General features: G+C 36.4%; 1 long non-coding RNA gene across 1 annotated transcript; it reads right to left on the reverse strand.

Annotated features, from left to right (window-relative positions):
* Nucleotides 1-388: 388 nt before the first annotated feature.
* LOC116866941 lies at nt 389-25,461 on the reverse strand. The gene is made up of 3 exons (XR_004382514.1): nt 25,066-25,461; nt 21,021-21,084; nt 389-404 (listed from the first exon to the last, which is right to left on the reverse strand). It is a non-coding gene; the product is annotated as an uncharacterized LOC116866941 (long non-coding RNA).
* Nucleotides 25,462-25,900: the final 439 nt, after the last annotated feature.

Genomic DNA, 25,900 nt, shown 5'->3' on the forward strand with positions numbered 1-25,900 from the left:
GATATATATATAATCTGTAATGTATAAACAAATTGAAGGAAGTACAGACAGAGATGGATTTCAAAGAAAGAAATCAACTGGGGAAGGACAGATGAATTGAGAATTGAAGGAAGCAGTGAGACAGATTGGAGTGGGGAGTAGCACCAACTCCAGCTTAATGAACAGGCATTCTTCATAGATGGACTAGGATGTCAATTTACACTTATTTAAATAATTTTAAACAAATGTGCTTATTTCTTTGTCACCGTCTCTGGGTAGGACATCTAAAGAACACTCTTGGGCGCCTGGGTGGCTCAGTGGGTTAAGCCACTGCCTTCAGCTCAGGTCATGATCTCAGGGTCCTGGGATCAAGGCCCGCGTTGGGCTCTCTGCTCAGCAGGGAGCCTGCTTCTCTCTCTCTCTCTCTCTCTCTCTCTCTCTCTGCCTGCCTCTCCATCTACTTGTGATCTCTCTCTGTCAAATAAATAAATAAAATCTTTAAAAAAAATAAATAAAAATAAAGAACACTCTTTTCTTTCCATTTGTAGACTCCTCATCCCATGTATGAATTTGCTCCAATTATTCTAGCTTTTTCTTGAACTGGTCCTGTCTATCCTACCATTGGGATGACTTAAATATTTCTATCCTCATTCCTCAACTGACCCCTAACAATTCAGGATGGGGCATTTTATTATTTTTTCAAGATTAATTTATTTGAGACAGAGAGGAAGAGAGACCATGCATGTGTGAGAACTCGGACAGGAAGAGAGGGAGGGGCAGGGGGAGAGGTAAAGAAGCTCAAGCAGACTCTGCACTGAGCATGGAGTCTCACCATGGCTTGATCTCATGACCCTGAGATCATGACCTTAGCTGAAATCAAGAGTCGGTCCCTCAACTGACTGAGCCACCAGGTGCCCAGAGGATGAGCATTGTATTTTTGCATTTCTTCTAAATTCTTTGCAAAACTACCTCACCAAGTAATGTAAAAACTTGCTGCCATAATTCCATTCTATAACACTTCTCTGAAGTTTTCAATTGTATTGACTTCATTTAAGTTTTTCCGAACTTAAAAATATGAAGCCTGAAGTTGATTTTCTTCTAAATTGCAACAATGGTACCAAGGATCCAGTTTAATTTGAATCATTTTAAAACAACCATAACTTTGTGCATCTCTAAACTTTATCTTACTTTTTCACATTAATGCATACCAACATATCATAGCCTTTTCCAATTTTTTTTAAAGACTTTATCTATAGAGAGAGAGCATGAGCAAGGGAAGGGGGAGAGAGAGAATCTCAAGCAGACTCTGTGCTGAGCAGAGCCAGTTGCTGAGCTCAATCTCAAAATTCTGACCTCAATCTCAAAATCCTGAGATCACAACCCGAGCTGAAATCAAGAGTCAGACACTTAACTGACTGAGCCACCCAGGCACACCACTTACCCATCATCTTAAACATTTTTATATAGTCCTTAATTTCTCACCTCAAACTTCATTTTTATTATATCCAAATACTTTTTAGCAGTATTTGAATAATTATTTCTTTTTTCTGTAGTATGTGTCCTGTTATGACCTTGTTATGAAGGGCATTTAAGCTTTTTGTCTAAACTTAATTTTCTCATCTCCAAATACAAATATTAAGAAAAATTATTTAGCTAATACTTGCATGGCACTTCCAGTGTGCTGGTTCTGTTCTAAGCACTTTGCCAATATTTGTTTGGTCCATCTTCATAAGATCTCGAGTAGATAGATATTTCTCATATCCCTACTGTATGAAGAAACTATGGCACAAAGAGGTTAATTTGTCTGAGGACCCACAGCTACTAAATTGTGAACCAGGAGTTGAGCCTCTGACACTTGACCATTACACCATGCTGCCTCTCCATTTAAAAAAGCTTAGACTCTATCTGCATTTATATGTTAAACAGAGTTTCTACTCTTAAGGCACTGACAATGTCAGTACTACCGTACTAACAGTTAAAGTGCTGACAATTTAGTACAGATGCTTACAATCAAATGATCAATAATTCTCACCTGCTTCAACTGACCATTGAGGATCTGCCTTCAAAGTATTGACCATAAATCTAGCAGACGTTGAGCCTTATTAAATGTGGATTATAATTATACACTAAAGACACTAATAGGTTTGCTAACCATGTTTGTCCACTGGAAACTTATCACTGGTCATATCAGCTCACAGGCACACATGTCTCAAAGGAGTCTGGCATTGAAGAAAACTAAGATATGAATTTGTCTTTGCCAACTGTTCCATCCTTCAATATCTCTCCCTTGCATCTACCCTTCGGACACCTCAGACAAGCACAAAGAATCACCTTAAACTTGTGCTTTAAGTGAAATTTGCCACTTAAAATAATAATTTACATTTGCATTGCACTCAACTACTCTCCAGTCCAGGCTTTCTGACACCCAAGGTGAATTTTTGCTGGTTAAAACCAGCAGTTAGAAAGCAGAAGGTAAGAGGCTGGGATTACCTCAAGGAGTTTTGCATCTCTACAGAGAGTGGCTTGGACTTTCCCAGTTAAGATATTTCCACCCAACTACTAAACTAGGCCTGACCCACTTAAGAAATGGTCAGAAGACATGAATTGACACTTTTCCAAAAAAGAGATCCAGATGGCTAATGGATACATAAAAAGATGCTCAACATCACTATCAGGGAAATACAAATCAAAACCATGATGAGATATCATCTCACACCTGTCAGGATGGCTAAAACTAACAACACAAGAAACAACAGGCGATGGTGAGGATGCAGAGAAGGGGAACCCTCTTGCACTTATTGGTGGGAATGCAAACTGGTGCAGCCACTCTGTCTAACAGTATGGAGGTTCCTCAAAATGTTAAAAATAGAACAACCCTGCAATCCAGCAATTACACTACTAGATTTTTACCCAAAGGATACAAAAATACATATTCAAAGGGATACATGCACCCCAGTGTTGACAGTAGTCTTGTCAATAATAGCCAAACTATGGAGAAAATCCTAATCTCCACTGAGTAATGAATGGATTAAAAAATAGTACACAAAAAATAAGAAATAAAAAAAATAGTACACACACACACCACATTGGAATATTACTCAGCCATCAGCAAGAATGAAATCTTGCCATTTGCAACAACATGGATGAAGCCAGAGTGTATCATTATGCTATGTGAAATAAGTCAGAGAAAGACATCGTATGATCTCACTCATATGTGGAGTTTAAGAAAGAAAACAGATGAATGCAGGGGATGGGGAAAAGATAAAAAGGAGAGAGAGGAACAAGCCTTAAACTCTTAATGACAAAGAACAAACTGAGGGTCATGGAAGGGAGGTGGACAGAGGATGGGCTAGATGGGTAATGGGTACTAAGGAGGACACTTGTGATGAGCACTGGGTGTTGTTTGTAAGTGATGAATCACTGAATTCTACTCCAGAAACTAATATCGCACTGTATGTTAACTACCTAAAATTTAAGTTAAATAAAAAAACAAGTTAAAATAAATAACATCTCAGTTATCAAAACAACAACAACAAAAAGACTCCTCCTATGCATTTTGTTTCTTTGTAAAGCCCTGGATAATAAATAATTACAATGGCTTACAAATTTAGGGGGCTGATATGTATTAGGCACAGTTTTGTAAACATCACATTTTCTTTCTTAAAACAATCCTTGGAAGCAGATGATACCAGTACTGTATTTTTGAGTTGTGAAACTGAGGCTGGGAAGTTAAATAATTTTCTCAAAATCCATATAACTGCTCAGGACTGAATGTATGCTTTCATGAATCAAGTTTGGTTTTCTATTACTTCACAGCAAATTTCCACACAACTGAGCGACTTAACCATTTTATTTTACTCACAGATAGGTCTGGAACATGGGAAGGACTTGGCAGGGCTCTTCTCTGATCCATGTGGCATCATACGGAACAGCTCAGGCTAATGAATCTGCTCTCAGGGTGGCGTCTTCCTTCCTATATGCATTGCCTCAGTGCTCCTTGCTGTTTCTCCTCCTCCAGAGCTTCCCAGTGTAGCTTGGGCTTCTCACCACACAGTGGGTTCAAGAGTCTCATTTCTTACATTGAAGCTGACTTTTAAAAGCAAGTTTTCCCAGAGAAAAGGAGCAGAAACTAGCATTCCTCTTTAATGTAGGCTGGAAATTTCACCTTATCTTAATGGTCAAAGAGGTCCAAGGCTGCCTATATTTATAGAGGGGAAATGGGCCCCACCTTTCAATGGGAGGAGTGTCAAAGCATTTGCAGCTGTAGTCAATCAATAGTGCCTGCAGCCTCTTCAATCAATCAAGCATTTACATTCAGGTGGTGGCTTAGGCTGGAGGCCTTTGAAGGCTCTTTTGCATGGGACAGCCCAGTTGGCTTCCTAGTGTGACTGCAAACTGATGTTGGCAATTGGCTGAGAGCACGGATACCGATATGGCCCTTGACCAGGGTGCCTACCCTATACACAATACAATCTCACTGTGTAGATTCTCAAGCATGGTGGCTGGATTCTTAGAGAGAGTCCTAAGAGTTATCATTCCTGGAGGCAGAGGCAAAGTTCTGCCTCAATCTATTGGTCAGGTGATCATTAAGAGGATCTGATTCCCGAGTAGAGTAGACTCCACCTCTTGGTATGAGGCACCAACTTCTATCAGTTGCAAGATCTTCCCATAAGGTGCTTGCCTTCTATCAGAGTGCACGCTTTTGTTTTTTATTTACCAGTTACATATTTCATGCAATGAAAGTTATGGTTTAATGTATTCATGAAGGAATGCCACCAAGTAAGGGACCCTCAGCTCAGATAGACTGAACCATAGGAAATGTCTAATACTCAACCAGCTTTGACCAACAAAAATTGCAATTTCATGATTCAACTTAAAATTTTAGGTGTCTGTCAGCAATGAGATGTATAGTAAAATAAAAACACTTTATATGAATATTTAGCAGAATCAGAAAGAAAGATTTGCTATCTTAACTTTTAGAGAAAAAAAGGGCATTTTATGCTAGCTCAGAATTGCCAGACCAACATTTCTATCTTCTGCTTACTTATATCCCTTAGTCCAGATCCTTGAAGCCCTTCCTGGCATTGATTCTCTAAGTTTATGAGGCCAATGCTTATATTTGGTGAATACTTGTAAAGGCCTGCTCTCCAACCTTATCCCCATGGGAGGGAATAAGGTCAATTCACTGTGTCAATAGAAATGAAAGTGTTCTCCTTCATACCACATCTTCTATTTTTCTTTGTGACTTTCCCAGTGTTGCTCCCCACATGAAGGACCTGTCTTACAATTTACTTCTAAAAGAAAAGCTTTTCAATAATAGATTCCCCTGTGAAGCTCCCCACAGCTCTTAAAATGAGGGAAGGGAGCCAAACCTCCAAGCTCAAAGTTGACAACTTGCTGGTATATTTTAGGAAGGAATTATTATGTGTCAATAACTCTCTTATACTATGGTTTATATGGTATGAAACACTCAACAAATGTAAATTACTAACAGCAATATGATTATGACTATAATTCTGTCTCCTTTGCCTTGCCATTACTTAGTATTAATTGAAGCAACTATGTTTTCTATCTCTCACACCTCCAAAATTTTAAATATTTAATGATATATGGTTGAGACACCATAGTGTCTTCGGTCTCTAAGAGAGCAATTCTCATATCTTCTCAGTGAGGTTCTAAATCTTAACGTTGGGAGTTTAGGGATTTTACTTGCTCTTTGAAACACAGCAATCTGGTAATAACTCTCCTGACTCCAGAAGACCAGGGTAGACAAAACTTGAAGTGGGAATTGGAGCAAAAGATATTGTCTCTTTCAGTGTATCCTACAGTGTATTATAGGAGGGTGTGAACTCATGAAATTTAAGTAGAAAAGAAAGGATGCTAACAACAATTCTATCTCTAAGGAATTCTGGGCTCTGCTTGGTGTTTGGGCTGAGATACAAAACAATTTCTCTATTTTCCCAAATAGTTCACCCCTCCTTAATTATAGCTCTCAGACGAATGTTTTGTTACCATCAGAAAGCAGGCAAAGCAGGAAGGAAATAATCAGGCATTTTCACTTAAAACATTGAATTTTAATACCGTTTTTCCTCTTGCTAACAGACCTTTCAATTTTACTTCTTACATGTTTTAAGTATGATCAATTTTACCTTTCAAGATATTATTCCTCATCCATAAAATTACACAAAAATTGCCATAAACAAGCTGACTGAAAAGGAACAATTGTTGTACATTAAAAAAAAATAACCTTCATGTTTATAGAAATAATAAAGCCCATGCAGTACTTCTTTTAAAGATCTTGCTCTAAACAAACTGAATTATTCATGCATAGAATTGTACAGCATTAGAACACCTGTTTTCAATCATGCATAATGTAAAATCACTCATTACCTCACAAGAGCCTCTACATCTCCAGCAATCAAATGGCATTGAAACAGCAAAACAGGTGCCTGGCAGGTGGATCCAAGCAGATGTTTTTGGCTTGCGTGCCTTTTCTTGTACAGGTGTGATGATCTTGTTTTCAACTGCATAATTGCTATTTAAATAGGTAATATTTGATTCTTATGTACTTTAATATTTATTTTTGCTTCTTCAATTCCTCCCTCTTTGCCACTGCCTGGGCTTGAGGTGGATTTGAAAGCTTTGGGGATCCTGTGAGGTGGAGAGATGCCAGCTGAAGTTGCCATTCCACATGGTCTTTCACGGACTTACATGGCAATAGGACCTCCTGTTAAAAGTACGGTTTCTGGGTGAGCCCATGGAGTTTCAGCAGCCTGGCTAACTACTGAGCAGGAAAGAAAAGGTTACTTTCCCTTGATAGGTATCATCCCAAAGTCATATTTAACCATTTCTACTATGCATTCCATGAATGTTAAACGAAGTCAATGCAAATCTATGCGTGCATATCAGAACAAGATTGTGTATCAGCTGCCGATACACAATTTATTGAACTTCTACAAAGATAGCTCTGTGTGTATCTTCCTTGTGAGGCATCAGATGCATTTGCTTAAGCATGTTTTAGTAAAACATCTTTAAATCTCAGCTGGAAATGGGGTTTTCACTTTGTACTAGATTTATCCAATATACATTCACTCAAGCAGAATAAGTAATGCAGCTTTCAACAGGGGGAGTTGCAGGCACCTTACTTCCCTGTTTGTTTAGTTCTTCCTTTAAAAACAAAAAAAGATCAACAGATTTATCAGTGAAAGGTGCCGTATTGAAAGATGCAGAGAAGGGCAACTTTATTTCTGAGGACAGGTGCAGCGTGAATTTGTGTGGTGTTCAATTCACGCTGTCATTCTCTGAAAATTTTGTCCCAGTTTTTCATGGTTTTGCAATGAGTTAGGTCGCCAGGGTGGAATTACAAGTCCACTCTGCTCACATAGGTGGAGGTTTGGGCACACATCTATCTCAAAAACTAAAGTTACCGTCACGCCAGGCAAGTGAACACATGGACCATACCAAGAGCAAAATATATCTCTGACACATTACATTACATCACTGGTATTTTGGATAAGCTATGAAAAATATCCAAATATTTCTATGTAAAGAGAGCAACGTTTGCAGTTGTCCAAATATTGTATCAATCCCATTACAATTTCTAAGTATCTGGATACATGCGATCATTCATGAAGACCAAGGAGCCAGAGATGGTTACCTTTCCTTTCCCTTTTCCCCAGATAGTTTGGCTCTGTGTAGATGTGGCTATGATATTAGTTATCTATGTAATGCCCTTTCAAATAAAAATACCCTAAGATGGATGAAGAGATAAATAAGATTGTGGCTATTTTACCACCTGAAGTGTTAGAATTATTTCTACTAATTTAATGGATTTTTAAAGTCATATCAGAAAGTTAAACCACAGGCCTTACATTTTCACCTAAGAATTGGTATCTTGCTATATGAATGCTCAATCATAACTTTCTCTTAAGGTTGATCTCTAGCATAAATAAAATGAAAATAAAATGTCTGTTGCAGCATATAATAAGCCTGTAGATCCAAGTCTTTCCTATTTATTACCTTTATTCTACTTATATATGAGTCATTGATATGTTATGACTATAAATTATTTTAACACTTCCTAATGATTAAAATCTGATTCCAAGAACTAATCATCATCATAATCATTCACAATCACTATTAACACACCATTACCACCACTTATTGGAAGCCTACAATGGGCCAAACATGATAATAAAAACTTTACTTGCATTATTTAAGTACTATGCTGTATTATACATGCTACGTACACTATGTTATCTTTACAATTTTTATTATTTGAGTGTATTAAAAAATCCAACCTGCCAAAGTCAGAGAATATGAAATCCATTGTTAAATTTTGGTTTCAAGTTCTTTCTCAGTATAATTAATTTGGGCTTGTCAGGTAGAGTTCTGAAGTTTAAATACCGGAGGAGCTGGGTATAAATTTGATACGACACTCTATCATATCCAGTATGTGGCATTGACAGAATAAAGACAAACTAGTTCTAAAGAAGATATTTTCAAAACATTTCCTAAATGCTTCTCAAATATAAATGTTATCCTAGATATGGACCCACTCTATTCTTAAGAGTGTGTGTGTGTGTGTGTGTGTGTGTGCGTATCTCACATACTTGCTATTAGTAATCCATTTTTGTTTTTTAAAAATACAATACATAATTAGGAATTGACTCTCTCTTTGCAAGCATGTGCTTTTCCTGGACTAACTTGTACTTTTTAATACAAATACAAACAACATTCTATATCATCTATAATTAGGTAGCAATAGCAACTGAGAGAACACTAAATGAAGGCATTAATTACAATATAATTGAACAAAATATCTATAATGAAGACGTAGAAGGTAAGGATATTTTTAACTTGAAAAATACCAAAATTTATTTAGAGGTAAATTAGAATAGGTAGGAAAATAGAATAGATAAAACATGTCAAGGAAGCTTCTAGGAATGTGGAGCTTCAATAAAATCGAAATTTGGGACAACAGGTCCTCAAAAACCAAATAGTGGGGCACCTGGGTGGCTCAGTGGGTTAAAGCCTCTGCTTTCGGCTCAGGTCATGATCCCAGGCTCCTGGGATGGAGCCCCATATGGGGCTCTAGCTCCTCGGAGAGCCTGCTTCCTCCTCTCTCTCCCTGCCTGCCTCTCTTGCCTACTTGTAACCTCTGTCTGTCAAATACATAAATAAAATCTTTAAAAACAAAACAAAACAAAACAAAACAAAACAAAACAAAAACAAATAGCTACATGGTGACTTTAACAATAACTCCTTACTGGTATTTTTTTGAAACTTTTGAAGTGTCTCTTAAGTGCATTCCCTGAATTCGTCCTGACTTTTTCCACTAGACACGATTTTATCATGCTATCATTTACATTCTTCTACATGTGTAGAAGATGCGTAGAAGTGTCAGGGCCAGCTGACACTGAAATGAATTGGTGCAAGCATATGAGGTTGGATGCCTCACAGGAGGGGTGACCAAGTTATTACAGAATTCTGCCAAGTAGAAGGAAATGAAACCACACTGAAAAGCAAAGTAAAAAATTAAGAGTTCAAGGATGAAATATTTTACATTAGACATTAAATTGTATTTCCTGGAAACAGATAAACAAATTAAACAAATGAAACATTTAAAGAAATACTAATGAATTGTTTCCTTTCCAAAGAAATTTGTGCCCTGGAGATAGTAAGGATTGTGGTCAGTAGCTCCCACAAAATACCTAGTCTTTGAGGTAATTTCCATGCTCCACTAATCACTCTTTTCACCAGAGATTACAGAAATAACTTGTAGAATAACTGCCTGCTTGCTGTGTTCCTTTCCTCCTTAGCCTGCTTTAAAGAGTCTCAAGGACACCCTTTTTCCACTGAGGTAGAGACTAGCAGAAGAAAGAAATACCCCAGTACACACTGAGAAGGTGTCAAAAATGGACATCAACCTCATTTACTTAGAAGGAAACCAATGTCCAAAAGCAAGTCATAGCTAAGAAAACTAGATGAATTTATTTTTCTAGAAAATACTACACACAGAATATTGAGGAGAATAAGATAAAGAGACAAGGAAATATCTTAGCTTTGTAGTGTGTGAGTTGAAGAGATTGAGATTGTTTTCTTTGAATATTTCCTTGTCTCTCAAAATATTTTATGGTTGAGTACATTTTGAAGAAGTTGAAGTAGCTGGTAGCCACTGGATTGATACATATGTGACCTGGTCACCCAAGTGTCACAGGACTCTATCTGTCATAGAGAATCTCTTTAATTTGTGATAACTGCAGAACTGGGTCAGTTCTCTGGTTCTTCCCCTTGTAACTCTGTGTAGATGTCCTGAGCTTTCCAAAGTTGGGACACTTCTCCATGTATAAGGCTTTGAAGATTAGTGTCCACCAGGGTCTCCTGTTTCATTCATTCTTTCATGCCACAGTTTGCATTTCCCATTATCTATTCTATGACTCAGTTTCCCCAAACCAGTGCAGTGTTCAGTGTTTATCTCTCTTGGTCAATAATGAGTATTCATGAAGTTGTACTACTAGAACTGAATAATTTTCCATATGTGTGTAGTGCTATAGTTTTTTTTCTTTACTATATCCTACAGATATAAGGTCATGTGCTTTTCTACATTATCCATATAAAAATGCCTTTTGAACCACTGAAGAAGATCAACATTTTTCTTTACTTATTTTCATAAGAATTGTTTCTCAACATCTATTCTCTTGAAACCTGCCTTTAGAATCTTTATGTCCTGAGTAAATGAGTTTTCCAACTTTTGGAAGACGTTTGCTTTCTTCAAAGCTAGGGGACTTGCAAAAACCTGTTCATAAACTGAAATGAACTCCAGGTCACAGATTTTCAGCATCAGCTAGAAAGCCAATGATCTGGCTGCATATCATGTCAACTCAAATTATGACTGGACTAAAATGCACACTAACTACAGTATTGAGCTATCTGGGTCCATTTCTTCAAGATTCTAATAACTGTCCAGTTCACCAGCTGTGTCGCTCTCCTCCCCTAGTCCCCATTTTTATCACACCTGGATATGAGGTCCCAATCAATTATTTGAAAGTAACTTGATCGTTCATAGTGGACCATTTGAATGGCAGCAGGAATAGATTTTTACCAATCCATGAACAAGTGGTAAATGTTTGATAAGTTCAGGGTAATATGATCGTATCTTCTATCTTGCTCATATTAGTAGACATTCTGTCTAAAACACTTTTATTTATTCTAAAGTAATGGCTAACTTTCAAATGAAAGAAAGAAAATTGACTAAGGTAATAAAAATATGTAATGAGATTATTCAAATGGTCTTGTAGGATTTTAAAGTTTCTCAGTTATCATTTTGAATATCAAGTCTTATTCTATTATATATGGGCAGACAGGAGGTTAAAGTAGTTTTATACTTGGTAGAATGCCATAGCTATATTTTTTGCTTTTAACATTTTGGCAAATAATTAAATTAATATATTGTGTTTTCTGTCTAAGGATTCTTTGTTGAAAGAAATTGTTCATGTTCTTACATAAAACCTGTTTCTGTATGCAATTCTCAGTCATTTTTACTATGGGCACATGTAAATTTTCATTCATTTTGGACTGTGTAAGGCAGCATTCAATAAAATTAGTCAGTTGAATTAAATTTACAGGAAAAAGCTAAGATTTTCACTTAAAATCTTATTTCATGTTGTACTGAGTTAATTTTTCTTAATTCAAACCAAAATTAAATTTAAAAGCATCATGAAGGCAATGAAGGAAATGTTATTTTGAAAAAAACTTTCTTTTTCCCTAAGTACTTTATAAAGTTTCATTTAAAATCAATCATACATTATTTAGCCATTATTTATTATTTAAAAAATTTTTGTTAATATGACTATCTACAATATCTAATATCTTTAATACTACTCAAAATATATAAATAATTTGTGTTAATGTTATTCTTTATGAATAGTTATATAAGACAATAAGATGATTTTATTTCTTACAATAAAAGACATTAAAGTAACTGTATATGCAACTCAAAACTATACAAGCATTAATTATCAGGAATATTCACATATTTAAGAATTTAAAGTTGTTCCATTGTGTTTTGGAGTAAAGCAATAGAAAGATGAGTTTCTTCTTGGTAAAGTGAGAGTAGTAAAGGGTAAAAGATAAAGGGTAGTGTTTAATACTAGTATAACCAATTTACTTAGTTAACTGCATAACTATGTACATTTTCCTGTGCGTGTAATGAACCAAAAGAAAATTCAGACTCAAAATAGCAGCTCTAGTGAGGTACTAGAGGTCAGATATTAAAATACTTTGTTTAGTAAGAGGTAATATAATATCATATTCAACAGTCAAGAAAAACATACTGAATGCAATTGCTTTTGCCTCAATACTTCAGGAACTTGGAATATATCACTGGACAAAACAAATATCTCTGCCTTCCTGAGACTTAGAGTCTAGCAAGAAGAGACAGAAAATAAAAACCCAAACATAATAAGTAAGCAGATATCATGGGCCTGTTAGAAGGTGGTCTGTGGTACAAAAGAGAAAAGCAGAGCAAGGCAGGGAGGAATGAGGCTACAAAGTGTAGGATATACATTACAATATCAAATGGGGTCCTCAGTGGTCACCCCATTCAGCAGGAAATGTCTGAAAGAGGTCAAAGAAATTGACAAAGGATACATCTAGAATGATTTTCCAGGAAGAAGGAACAGTTAGTGCCAAGGCCATTGGGGAGAAGCAGGAATGCCAGCACAGCTAAAGCTTAGTGAGTGGAGAGGAGGACGGCATGCGGTTACAGAGGTAACGGGGGTCAGATTTTTTTAGGTCTGTGTCAGCAAACTTTACTGCAAAGAGCCCAATAGTATGTATTTTAGGCTTTGCAACCCACGTGGTCTTTGTTGCAACTGCTCAGTCCTACATATGGAGTGCCAAATCAGTCACCAGCAAAGCATAAATGAATGTGAGCGGCTATAACCCAATTAACTTTATTTATAGAAACTGAAAGTTAAATTTCACATAATTTTCACATATTATATAGTATAAAACATATTTTAATTGTTTAAAAATATAATACTAGGGGCACCTGGGTAACTCTGCTGGTTGGGCAGCAGACTCTTGGTTCCAGCTCACGTCATGATCATAGGGTCCTGGGATTGAGCTCTGCATCAGTCTCCATGCTCAATGGGAAGTCCACTTTAGGATTCTCTCTCTTCCTCTGCCCCTCTTCCACCTCTAAAATAATACATAAGTATGTGTGTGTGTAGGCTATTACCTATTACCCTGTGGGCAATTAAATTGAGGTGGGCAGATCTGGCATGCAGACCAGAGTTGCAAACACATGATGTGACATCTTTGGTCATTGTAAGGGCATTGGTTCTTGCTGAGTGAAATGGGTGAAATCAAGATTTAGTGTGGAATTTTCAGCAGAACAACAGCATGATAGGACTTACAGCTTTCAAAGATTACTTGGGTGGCTGTCTTAAGACAAAGTAAGGGGCAAGGATAGAACTAGGGAGACTTGTTAGGAGGCCAATAGAAAATCCCAAGCAAGAGATGATGGAGGCTGAGACCAAGGCAGTAGTAGTGGAGGAAGGTGGAGACAGGTGGTCAGATTTTAGACCCATTTTGAAGGAAGAGTCAGTAGCCATCCTGACTATTTATGTATAAGGAATGTAAACTAAAAAAGAGGCATGGAGGTTTCCTCCTGAGCAACTTGCAGAAAAAATAAAGACATTAGGGTCACATTAAACTTGACCTGAACCCCACTGCACCATTAATGTGATATCAGGAAAATTAATTAACTCTCATGAATTAGTTTTCTAAGATAAAAATGAGGACAATAATATCTAACTTACAGAGCAAGTGAAAGTGTAAATACCATGTAATGGTAACACTGAACTATGTAGACATGTGCTTCAACACTTGTCACAACGAATTCTCCTACCACACAAAAATGCAGGCCATTTCATGTTTACTGTGGACTACATAAGCACACACTGTGGTGCCAGCTGTTTGTTACAGGGCTGTTTGAAACTCATTCCACCCAACTCCAGAAGACATGCTTTTAACCCTTTATGCTATTCTGCCTCCCTGAAAAAAAAATTATTTATATATCATAATAATAAGCAAATAACTTATTTAACAGACAGAAGCTATCTTAAAACCAGATATAGTAAGTAAGAAGCTAGGAAAGGGGAGCAAAAATAATAACTAAGCACTACACAGTATTTACATGGAATAAAAGGATTATAATAAGGGGCAAGGGAAAAAACTAGGAAAGAGAAATTTTAAAGAAAATGGAAGTTCACACTGGATCTTGATGATCCATGGAGACAAATTCTCCTCCACAGGAAAACCAGAAAATACAAACACATTCATTCATCCAATACATATTTTCAATGTCAAGAATGATAGCTAAGGGAAGCCTCGGTGGCTCAATCGGTTAAGCGTCTGCCTTCGGCTCGGATCATGATCCCAGTGCCCTAGGATCGAATCCCACATTGGGCTCCTTGCTTGGCGGGGAGCCTGCCTCTCCCTGTGCCTGCTATTCCCTCTGCTTGTGTTCTCTCTCTCTGACAAATAAATAAATAAAATCTTTAAAAAAAAAAAAAGAATGATGGCTAAAACTTAGGCATGTAAGCAAACAAGCTAGATGTGGCATTTGCCCTCCTGTAGAACCCATCATTAGGGATTAACCAGGACTAATTTCAGTGGGGTGAAGACAACCTCAGTACACTTCTCCCAAAAAATCAGAATCATAGCCACATAATTCAAGACTTACAGAGAATGAGCACAATTGATTGAAGTTGCAGCAGAAATTCTGTTTTCTACTTTCTTAAAAAGCATTCAAGAAAGGAAAGAAGGAAACACTAAATATTAAATTGATTGCATTCTTATTAGTCACTTATCAAACTGAAATGGCTCTCTGTAAAAGGGTGCTGCTTTCTCACAAATTGTTAGAGCCATAGACATTAACCAACACTGAGGGGTTAAGGAGGCAGAGGAGAAAATAAACTAGCAAGCGCAGTTATGGTAAAGAAACCATTCTCTCAGAATACATGTATTGATGGAAACTGAATTTGCTTAATAACCAAAAATATGAAGGGGTACTTGGGTGGCACAGTCGGTTAAGCCACCTCTCTGTTTTCGGCTCAGGTCATGATCTCAGGGTCCTGATCTCCATGTTCTGAGATCCAGCTCCATGGGGCTCCATGCTGAGTGCCCGGAGTCCTCTTACGACTCTCTCTCCATCTCCCTCTGTCCCTCCCCTCCCCGCCTATGCATGCTCTCTCTCTAAAAAAAAAAAAAAAAAAAAAAAAAAAAAACTTTAAAAAATAATAAGAGAAAATATTAATATCAATTAGTATATGGCAAAAAAAGAAACCCTTGAAAACGATATGAAGGATGAAGAAATACACTTGTGAAAATTCTATATTTTGATTTGTTCATAGTCAAAATATATTGATCCGTACGGGAACATCGACAAGAAAAAAGAAAATATCTTGAAGGAAAGACGACCCCATCAGACCAAGCTCTATAGTAGAAATATGCACAATTTCACTAAATCCTTTGTTTTACCCTTGCAATCTCACATCCTGAACCAGGCGTGTCTCCGGCTTTCGGTGGTGCTGTCATCCCCTGTGCACCTAGGATTGCCTGCTGCCTAGTGACAGTACCTCCTTGATGAGCAGGCCGGGGCCAGTCCCAGGCAGCTCCCCTTTCAGCCTGACAGCTGCATATCCCAGGTGGTCTGACATTTGAGATGGAGGCTGTGGATAAGATTGAAGGTGTTTTAGGGGAGAAGTAGGCTGTGAATAACACCAAGACTTCATCCAGATGGAATCACTCATGAGACAACCTGAGATACTCTATTACTGTCCATATGTCTTCTAGGTCTCCAAAGGCCAGCCTCCATTGATTTATTAGAAACCCACTATTTATGTTTTTGGCTCATCTCACAACAGACTATGGTGAAGGATTTATCAGAGAAGCTGCTGTTTCTAGTGGTTATTGGAATTTTATAAGTTCTTTTAAATAAAACAGCCTCCATAAATATCCTAGTAAACATCAGACAGTAAAGTAAATATTTGGGGGTGGGATTCAGTCGATTTCCTCTTCATATACACCACCTTTTTACAAGTTTCCTTCTGAGTGCAGCCCCACGGTAAAACCTTTTACAGAGCATACCTATTTGAGGTAAATAAATAAATATGAGACTCCAAAGAAATAAAAATTACTAGATACTGCTAACAGTACTGCTTAAACACTACTTTCCCTTGCAGATAAACCTTGGAAGAGTTATTTCATTGTTTTACCAGCACAAACAGCTGTTATTAGTGTATCTTATTTATAGATGGTTCTTTGAGGGACTATAGTAATACAACAAAATATCAGTTATTTCATCACACTGGTGAATTTAATGAACCTGAAGGTGTGTGTTATTTTAGCACTTGCTATAGCTCCTGTGAAAACCCAGTGGTGCTAAAATCTGTAAACCTGTCATTGCTTAAGTAATAACCTTGTTAAAAGCATCTTCATTTAACTTACTTTAGCTCCTGCAGGATGTAGGTTTTATTTTATCTGTGCAGAGAGTAGGTGTTTCAAACCCAAACCACTTATTGTAAATATAATTAATTGTAGTTCATTAATTTATTCTGTGTTATTGCTTTTATTTTAATGCTTAGGTTAAATTAAATATTGTCTGGAATCTCAGTACCCATTTTCAATTTTTTGCAAACTCTTAGTTTATATCGAATTTCCATAGATACAGAAGTAAATTTTAGTCTGCACTAACGAAAATGTTCATTTTAATCTCTAATACTTCTTTATGCAAGGCACAACACACTTGTTCCCCTCCCCTATATACACTGTAGATTTTTTAAAAGTGTGTTTTTGTTAATCTGCTTGGAATGGATTTGAGTTTATTCTTGTCTTTTAAAAATATGAAGAAAATTGGATATTGATGGTAGGTGTTCAGAATTATCAATCGATTTCTGCATGAGCACATCTACAATTATTGAAATGCTGGCAATAAAAATGGGAACTCCCTCCTATTTAGAACTACTCATGGAAAGAGAGAGAGCAGGGAAAAGGGAGAGGGAGAATCAGAGACAGAGGCAGAGACAGAGAGAAGATGAAAGAGGATAAAAACTGTAATTTGTATGATTATAGCCTTAAGGCCAAAACAAACTTTCTATAATTACCTAGGACAGGCCAACAATGAGGTGTATGATAAAAGCTATATGTTAGCAACCACTTTGAAATTCTTAGCTAATTGCAATAATGCAGTCAGTAAATACTGACACACATTACATTACCACATAGAGAAGAACATTATAAAAGGTATTGGTGGCCAACCACTGTTTTATTGCTGAGTGAAATTAGTTCAACAGCTACTAGCCTGATAGGTAGACGAAGACTTGTGTCAAATTGTCTGGCCCCAAAAGGTATCAATAGAATTATAGGATAGAAATAGTATAGTAAGTCCATGTGGCAATAAGTTCAACCTGTCAAAGTAGTTTTATTTCTGAATCTATTATTTTTAATACAATTTTTATAAGGTCATGAAATTCTTGTTTGGTTTATGTTAAAGTCTTAGAAAATTGATAGCTGATGTTCACCTCTACAAAAAAATTCCCAAATGAACTTGAATTATGTGCTTTAAAATATAATATCAAACTGATTATTATAACCATCAAAATATTTTTGTAAAATCCAAAAAAAATTGTAACCTGTTATTGAGCATTCCTTTCCACTCCTTTAATTATAAATGTTATTTTTAAATTTGGGGCTAGAAAGAGTGAAGAGCAGAAATATGTCAAGAACTACAACAATTTCTTGGGTTGTTTCTAGTGTTAAAAATAATATTAAATTTAGGCCCTGTTTTCTATTTAATGATGTTTGTCTTTTATTTATTTATTTTTTAATGATGTTTGTCTTTTAAGTGAATATTTTTAGAGTTATCGATGTTCAGATTTTTTGAAGTATGCCTCATTTAAATCATATTTAAATATGTAGTAAGAAAACTAGCTTTAAACTTGCATACATACCATTGCTGATATTCTGTCTCATTTTGTAATATATCTATTTCTAAGAACTTTTTAAGCAATTCAGTTAACGTTTATATGCCTTGTATACGTGACATTTTTAATCAGAATATTAAACAAATATGTTAATTTTTGTTTGGTCTGACAGTTAGTATAGTTTCTAAATAATAACTAGACAAGAGATTACACAATTGTATCTTTCAATAAGATACACTTTAAATGTACATTAAAGTTAGAAAAATTAAATGAAATTCACACTTATATCAAGGATTTTTTTAATTAAATCTATTGGTTGTTGGTATCTGTGAACTCTTAAGAATAAACACCTGCAGTGTTTTATTATGTAAAAAGGTGGTTTAATTGCATCATATTTATCACAGACAAATCAAGCCCTATTCAGAAGATAATAATGACACAGTAATTGGATCAGTAATTGGTTCAGGATGATTCAATATTGTACTAATAATCATAAATACTGCTGTCTTCTGCTTTGATACAGGGCTGACGTGCTAATATAGATTGGATTTAGAGCAATAAATATTAGTGAACTGGATCTAGTAATAATGTCTAGACCTTTAGTTTGGCTATGCTGGCCAGAAGCAGGTATAAAACAGATGCAAAACTTGGAAATATATGAATCTTAAATTATGATATGAATTCAATCAATGTATTTTATTTGCTTTTCTTATCCATTCATCTTTGAAACTACTCTCTTTAATACAGAAGTGGAGGGGAGTAGAAATAAAGACATTTCTTTATTTTTCTTATAAAAGTGATCATTTTGTGGGAGCAGTGTAGTTCTTACATTTGATCAAGCCTGGTTACCATGGATGATGTGACATGATGACCTGGTGGGCGAAATTATTCACGTGCCAGTCATGTAATGATGGATAAGAAAATCATTCCCATTACCACACTGTGTTCAGCAGACACTTGGCGGTTAAACAGGACTATTTCTTAGCCAGTGTGGTGGCAGCCTTTCACTGAGAGCCAAAGGAGAGGGAGGCTCATTATATAGGAAACAATGATCCTTATTCACTCAACATGGAAACTTGCCTTACAAGAGCACATTGGACAGCTCTGGGCTGGAACAAAAATGCCATATCCCCTTTTATCAATGGAACAGAAACCCAGGATCAACATGCCTGGCTTGGAATGCTGCCTACTGGTGATAGAAATGGATATATTCAGGCATTTGTTTATTTATGATAATTTCCATGGATGGTGGTGTGAGGGGGTGGGGGTTGCTTACTATCTACCCCTGCTGGAATAGATCTGTTTTGTGGGAGGAGGAGGGGACAGCTCACAGGTGCCAATAAAGAACGTAACTCTGCAGTTTTAACTCTGAAGTTAATATGAAGTCATATGTCCACTGGAGACAACTAACTAGATACGTAATGTTTATAATGGGACAATATTTTTTCTATTATTTTTAACCTAAACATAGGATAATGGCATGCAGAATATCTACGCCCAGGACCAAAAGAATGTCATGGGCTACGTATGGAAGCAATGTTTCCCGGTAAAAAACTTGAACATTATGACGCATTTCCTAAGAATAATAGAGGATGATGGGACCAATGAATCTATAGAAGATTTTGACTATCCTGTTACTCTTCTCTTGCCTCTGGATTTTGTTATTGACACAATGGGAATCTGAAATGGAATTTACTCTCCAATAGGCATTAAGAAAAAAATGAATATAAAGCTTATCAAGTATATTATTTATAAGAATGCTCCAGGATGAGTGCTGAGATTCTTGCATATATTTTATCTCTCTTCTAATTATTTAAAGAATCTTTGAAGGCAGGCACAGAGTGGAGTGATTATTTCCTCATTGCCAAAGTCAGGCAGGAAACACAAGTGGATGAACAGCATGTTGGAAGAAAAAAGAGCCAGAAAATACCATATCAGTGTCCTTGAAGAGATTTTATATAACTCAGTAATTCTCATTCAAGGGAACTGGCTTCAAGTTGTACTGGTGTTCCCAGCCCTCCCTCTTCATGCAAGGTATGGATGACACAATTTTCTCAGCATATACTCAGTTGAGTATTTCGATTGGCATCCATTTTTCCACGTAGGCATGGAGGGATGTCTTCATCATTTGCAGGAGTCTGGGGTTACTGCCAAAGGCAATGATCCAGCTCCACAGGCAAGGGAAATAGATAATTTTGGTTCCCGAAGCAGCATTGTGTCCAGTAACACCTGAGCAGTGAAAATCCTGTGGTGTCTTCATTTAAGAGCCAGGAAATTCCATGTGTTTATGGAATCAAGTTCTCTCCTAAGTGGAGTGACTGTTTATTGTTAAGTACCCATGAAAGGAAATCTGTAGTCAACCAGCAGCCAGACAGTCACACGTTCACCATCCCTCTATGCCCCAGTGGCTCCAGTTCTGAACCAACTGCTCAGGAGTTATAGGATAACTAATTCACTCGGTCCTATGTCTTCCGGAAACTATGTGTGTAGTTGTGGTTCACTGGTTTAGTGACGTGAATGAGGGGAATGCACTGTACTTCAAATCTCTCATTACACCTTAATTAGGACCCCAGCTAGAAATATCAATGTTTTAACAACTGTGGCAGACAAGGTTTCTTTTCTTTCTTTAATCACTTTTTGTAAAGCAATTGACGTTGTTATTGTTGTTGTTGCTGTTTCTTTGTCCTCCGGATTGAGGATCCACAGCTAAGTATCTTAACAGGAGAACTAAGGCTGTGGTCTTTCAGTTTGCATCCTCAGATTAGTCAGAGACAGTGTGATGCATGTAACACTAATCATAGAACATATATTATTAAGGAGTAACAAATTTATAATTATGAAGTTTTTGTTTTTCTTCAATATTGTTTTCAGTGTTTGTGGATTTTTTTTTTTAAAGCAGGAATTTTGCCTGGAAGCAAGTCATAATTTTTTGTTTTGTTTTGTTTGTTTGTTACTTAGCAAATTCTCAAGTAATTTTAAAAATTTCACATTCGTTTTTACCTTAGAAACTTGCCTTGGGACCACCAGTTACCAGTGTTCTTAACTTACCTGAGTAACTTCCTCTGTGAGGTACAAATTTGTTGCAGAAAACTCATCTGAGTGTTTGTAACATCTGTATCATAAATAATAAAAACCTAGTTTTTAGGTGCCAGTATAGTAAAAGTCTTTAGAGCAAAATAGGAATAACATCTTGTTTTACTTATTTACAATTATTTAAATATTTACCTTTCACCAAAACAAGGTTATAATAAATTTCCAATTAACAGCAAAATACAATTAAACCATTACTTCAAAAATCCACCTTTAAATCAAAGAAAGAAGACAAACATACTAAAATTTAATCTCTCCTTTGGGGCAGGAGACAGCTTACAGGTTCTAGTCAGCCAGCTAAATGACAGTCAGAAAAGATCATGTGACTGGGGTCTAAAAACTAATTAATCTCCATAAAGCTGTAAGTGAGGTAGGTAAGATGACTTGAAATCTGATTACATTATTGCATTTAAGGGGAGAAAATGCAGCATGTATTTTTCATGTTGATTTTAACCACCTGAGCCCTTAATGACATTTTGTACCTTGGAAGAAACCTCATATTTCATCCATATTTAAAAAGAACTACAAAGATGCTACCATCATTAGTATATGATTTACACATTTGGTGTAAATAATATGAAAATAAATCATGTAGGATGCCTTTGTAAAGTTTTCAAAGAATAAGTAATTCTTTGAAAAGTAGATTCATTGTAAAAAGAGCAGACATAAATCCTAAGAGTAAAAGAAATTGACAAAGATATGTAAAGGAAATAATCATTTTACTATTCCTACCTCTATTTCCATAAAAAGCAAATGATTAGGTAGTATATTTTAGCTATTGGACATTTATGTGTTACATTTTTATTAGTTCTAAAGTTAAAATCCTATTCAAAATTATTCTGAAAATTGATTAAAATATGGTATTCTCTACTGCTTCCATTATTCTAGTCACACACAACATATATAAACACTTTGAATGTTAGAAGGATTCGTTCAGAAGCCCATGGAAACTTCTTGTCTATTTCACAGCTAATTTTTTTTTTTTGGTACTGTTTTAACATTTAAGTAAAAGAAACTTCCAAGCAATGGTTCTTTAAACACACCCTCCTTTTATCTGCAGAAGAACAAGGATTATAGAATAATAATTTGGAACATTGTCTGGAATGCTCTGAAAATAATCCTTATTAGATTGGAATGAGCCCTGAAAAGTGTGCCTGCAGGGATGGGGTGTGAGTATATGTGTGTAAGATAGAGTAAGAAAGAGACAGTGATTTGTCGTTTTATTAATTAGCATTATCAATCATAGATTATACAACTCATAAACAGTCTGCAAAAATTTTATTTAAAAAATTGTAAGTGCTGCATTTGGCTAAAAATATAAGCCAGGGAATTTATTACTCTGAGGTAATCCATTGCATACTGAACACAGAGAGAGTTGACAGGCAGAATATGTCCTATACTTTGTTTTATTAAAATCATAATTATTTTTATAATAATATTAATGAATGTGTAAAGAGACTGAATCATGAAAATAGAGTACCTCTCATTGAGAATCTGAAAACACTTTATAGATGAAAGACTCTTTCTGCCCTATATTTTACATGAACAAGTTTTTGTGAGTTAAGGTATATTCACTATTTGAGGACAAAAGTATCATTTTTCATCTTGTCAAAAAGACTAAGAGCTACTCAAGTTCTTCCCAGTATGCAAATTTCAGAGGAGCCATAAAGAGTGGGTATAATTTAAGAGTCAGAAGACAAGAAATATCTTTTGCTTCTTCAGTTTTCTTGTCTCTAATCTCCTTAAGGTGAATGTGCTTGTATACAGACTGCTGCACACGCAGAGATGCACTTGTGCACCGGGTGAGAGGAGGAGCCCTGAGGAAACTCTAGAGGTGTCTGGATGAGGCAGAGTGATGGCAAATCACAGGATCCCATGCCTGGAAGGAGAGCCACTCCATCTTTTCCAACCTCTGCCTTCATACCCATTTAATCTGTTCTGTGTCCTTTCTTATTATTCTCTATCTTTCCACTTTGCCTTTAGATACAGAACATGGAAAACCTTTTCCCTGACCTGAATAAGCATTTATGAGCAGTTACTTCCCGAGTTCGATGAATATTTTTAGACCTTAGAAAGCACTGTGGTTGTAACTTTCTATGAATGATGATGTCAGTTAAAATCTTATTACAAATATGATCACTGCTTAAACATCCCAGGTCTGGATTTCAGGATTCCTGAAGACTTGCAACATTAAGGGAACTCTTGCTAATGGGTTAACTAGTCAATATCCATGGTTAAAGCTGAAAGGAGGCCAAGATGCAAACTGGAAAATTCTGGGGGTGCCTGAAGGGCTCAGTGGGTTAAAGCCTCTGCCTTCGGTTCAGGTCATGATCCTGGGGTCCTGGGATCGAGTCCTGCGTCGGGTTCTCTGCTCAGCGGGGAGTCTGCTTCCCTTCCTCTCTCTTTGCCTGCCTCTCTGCCTACTTGTGATCTCTGTCTGTCAAATAAATAAATAAAATCTTTTAAAAAAAGAAAGAAAGAAAGAAAACCGGAAAATTCTGAAAGTTTGTGTCAAGAATTTCTAAAATGTTTTAAATGCAAAATAATTCACAAAAATATTATTTTAAATTGTTTTGAAGAATGTTTAATGGGATCTAAGGGCATAAGCTATGGTACTGTCTGTGAAACTCTAAATTCTAATCAGAATTTTGTTCGATCAGGTGATGATGCAAGGTTGCCTGGCCATTCTCACCAACTGCACCACAGAAAAAGCACATGAGCCTATGCACAGTCAGTTCTGCCCTTACATAATCGAATACACAAAACTTGACTCCCACGGTTAAGAAAAAAGGGATGGCAAGGAATGAAAAAGTTGAAAAGGACAATTCAAAGAAAAAGTGGATGTGATCCTCTATCCTGATATTCTTCCCCTCAACTATTTTTTATGCTCAACATTCCAGAATTGTTCAGCAATTCAAAAAAATCCTGAGAACAAAAAAAATGTGTCAACAGTACAACACATTGAATGTTTTTGCTGCTTCAAATGTACCCTCAAAGTCTTGCTTTTTTAAGCAGTAATTTGTATAAATGGCATAAATTGTCAACTCCTCTGCAATGGTGACCTGAGTTTTGTTTGGGTTCTGCACTGAGGTTTCTTATTCCACTTCCTTTCTGTCTGTCAAGGTATTTCCTAACACATCTGAAATTTGGGCTTAAATTGAGACCTAGTTTGACAATTGAGGTCCAGATTTATGAAGACCAAGACTCCTCCTGCTTAGTTTGATTTGAGAGAGAGAGAGTATGTGTGTGTCTGTGACTGTTTCTGTACTTCCTTGTTTTTTTCATCTTATCTACTTATTTACAGACAAAACATTAGACAAAAATCTATTTTGAAAACACTTTAATAAGAAAGATAGTAGACAAATTCTCATTTTATATAAAAGCCACTTCAACTATTAATCATGATTACAGAAAATTCCCATTGGGACAGGATATCATTTAATTTCCAAAAACTAGAGACAGTGACAGCACATATATATTTTTTAAAGCTCTCCTATGTAATAATTTTGTGTAAAGAAAGATTGTACAACCTAATCTTTGAAAGAGCTAAAATTACCAATCAAATATACATAACCTATTTCATTTGTGAAGGTCTTGATTTTATATATTATTTTGGCTTCGTTTTAACAAATATACTTGGCCATAATGAAAATAAACGTGCTGAAGTCTCGGAGGTCTGAGACAAGCTATAACACATTTCTGCACCACGGGGTGGGCTCGTGGGATACCTACTGAGAAAATGCATGCCCACTGAGCATGCCCAGACTATTAAAATGAATTGACATGTTAATGCTGACAGGAAAAGAGCACAAGAGAGCTTGCTAAATTACTGCTCAGTCAGGCACTAGGAATTCCTGAGTGGCTAACTCCTGAGCTAAACCCACAGCAAGCACAACAACAACAACAAAACTTTATTGTCAAATGCACCCAAACAAACAAACACGAACAGGGTTGTCATGTTAGTAATCCACCTACCCATAAATCATATGGATTTTAATCATACCTGCCACCTTCGCTGCTTATCCCCAGAGAAATTGTTTTCTTTTTGCTCCCTCCTTCATTCACTTTCAATTATCTGGAAGCTGTTTCGCGTGTTTATTTATTTATCTAAAGTTCACATACAGTATGCATGCACAAATTTTCTCCAGGGGTCTGGACCAGGCAGATCATACAAGGACGCAGTGGAGCGTAGCAGCTAACAGCTCAGATGAATGTACTCAGTCTCAAAAACCTGCTTTGGACCATGATGACAAGGAAAGGGGAGGACAGAAAGTAATTAGTGTGTGTACAATGATTGATTATGGCTTAATATTCAGGCATTTCACCTTTAGACCACTCTAGGTAGACGTAGAGAATGATGAAACAGGAAATCCTTGTGGTTTTTGATAAGCGAGGGAAAAAAGTTAAAAAAATAAAAAAACCTGCCTTTCTCTTCTGTGGAGGTGGAATAAAGTTTATTCACTTTTAAACAAATGTGTTTGATCAGTTCAGTTCACTGCATTTAAGAATTGTTCAAAATCTCACATATTAAGATGAGCGTAAATAAGTGACTTGTAGCCTTGGGCAGGCAGAGAGGAGACGAAAGGAAGCTGCACATTTCAGATGAAATTACCCAGTCTCGCCACCATGTTGTCTTACTCTCATGAACAACTTCAGAAAATGATGCCAATTTGGCTACTTAAGGAATAAGTAGTGAACTCTTCCTGACCTTTTCTCAGCTCTAGGAGGTGAAAGAGTAGCACAGACCCATTGTGGAGCCTATATTCTTTAGACACAAAAAATCATTTTCATGAGACAAAATTGGGCACAAGGTAAATATGCTAGTTCTGGGAAATTCA

Source organism: Lontra canadensis, unplaced genomic scaffold (genome assembly GCF_010015895.1).
Source record: "Lontra canadensis isolate GAN:19392208 unplaced genomic scaffold, GSC_riverotter_1.0 scaffold11, whole genome shotgun sequence".
In the NCBI taxonomy this organism is placed as follows: Eukaryota; Metazoa; Chordata; class Mammalia; order Carnivora; family Mustelidae; genus Lontra; species Lontra canadensis.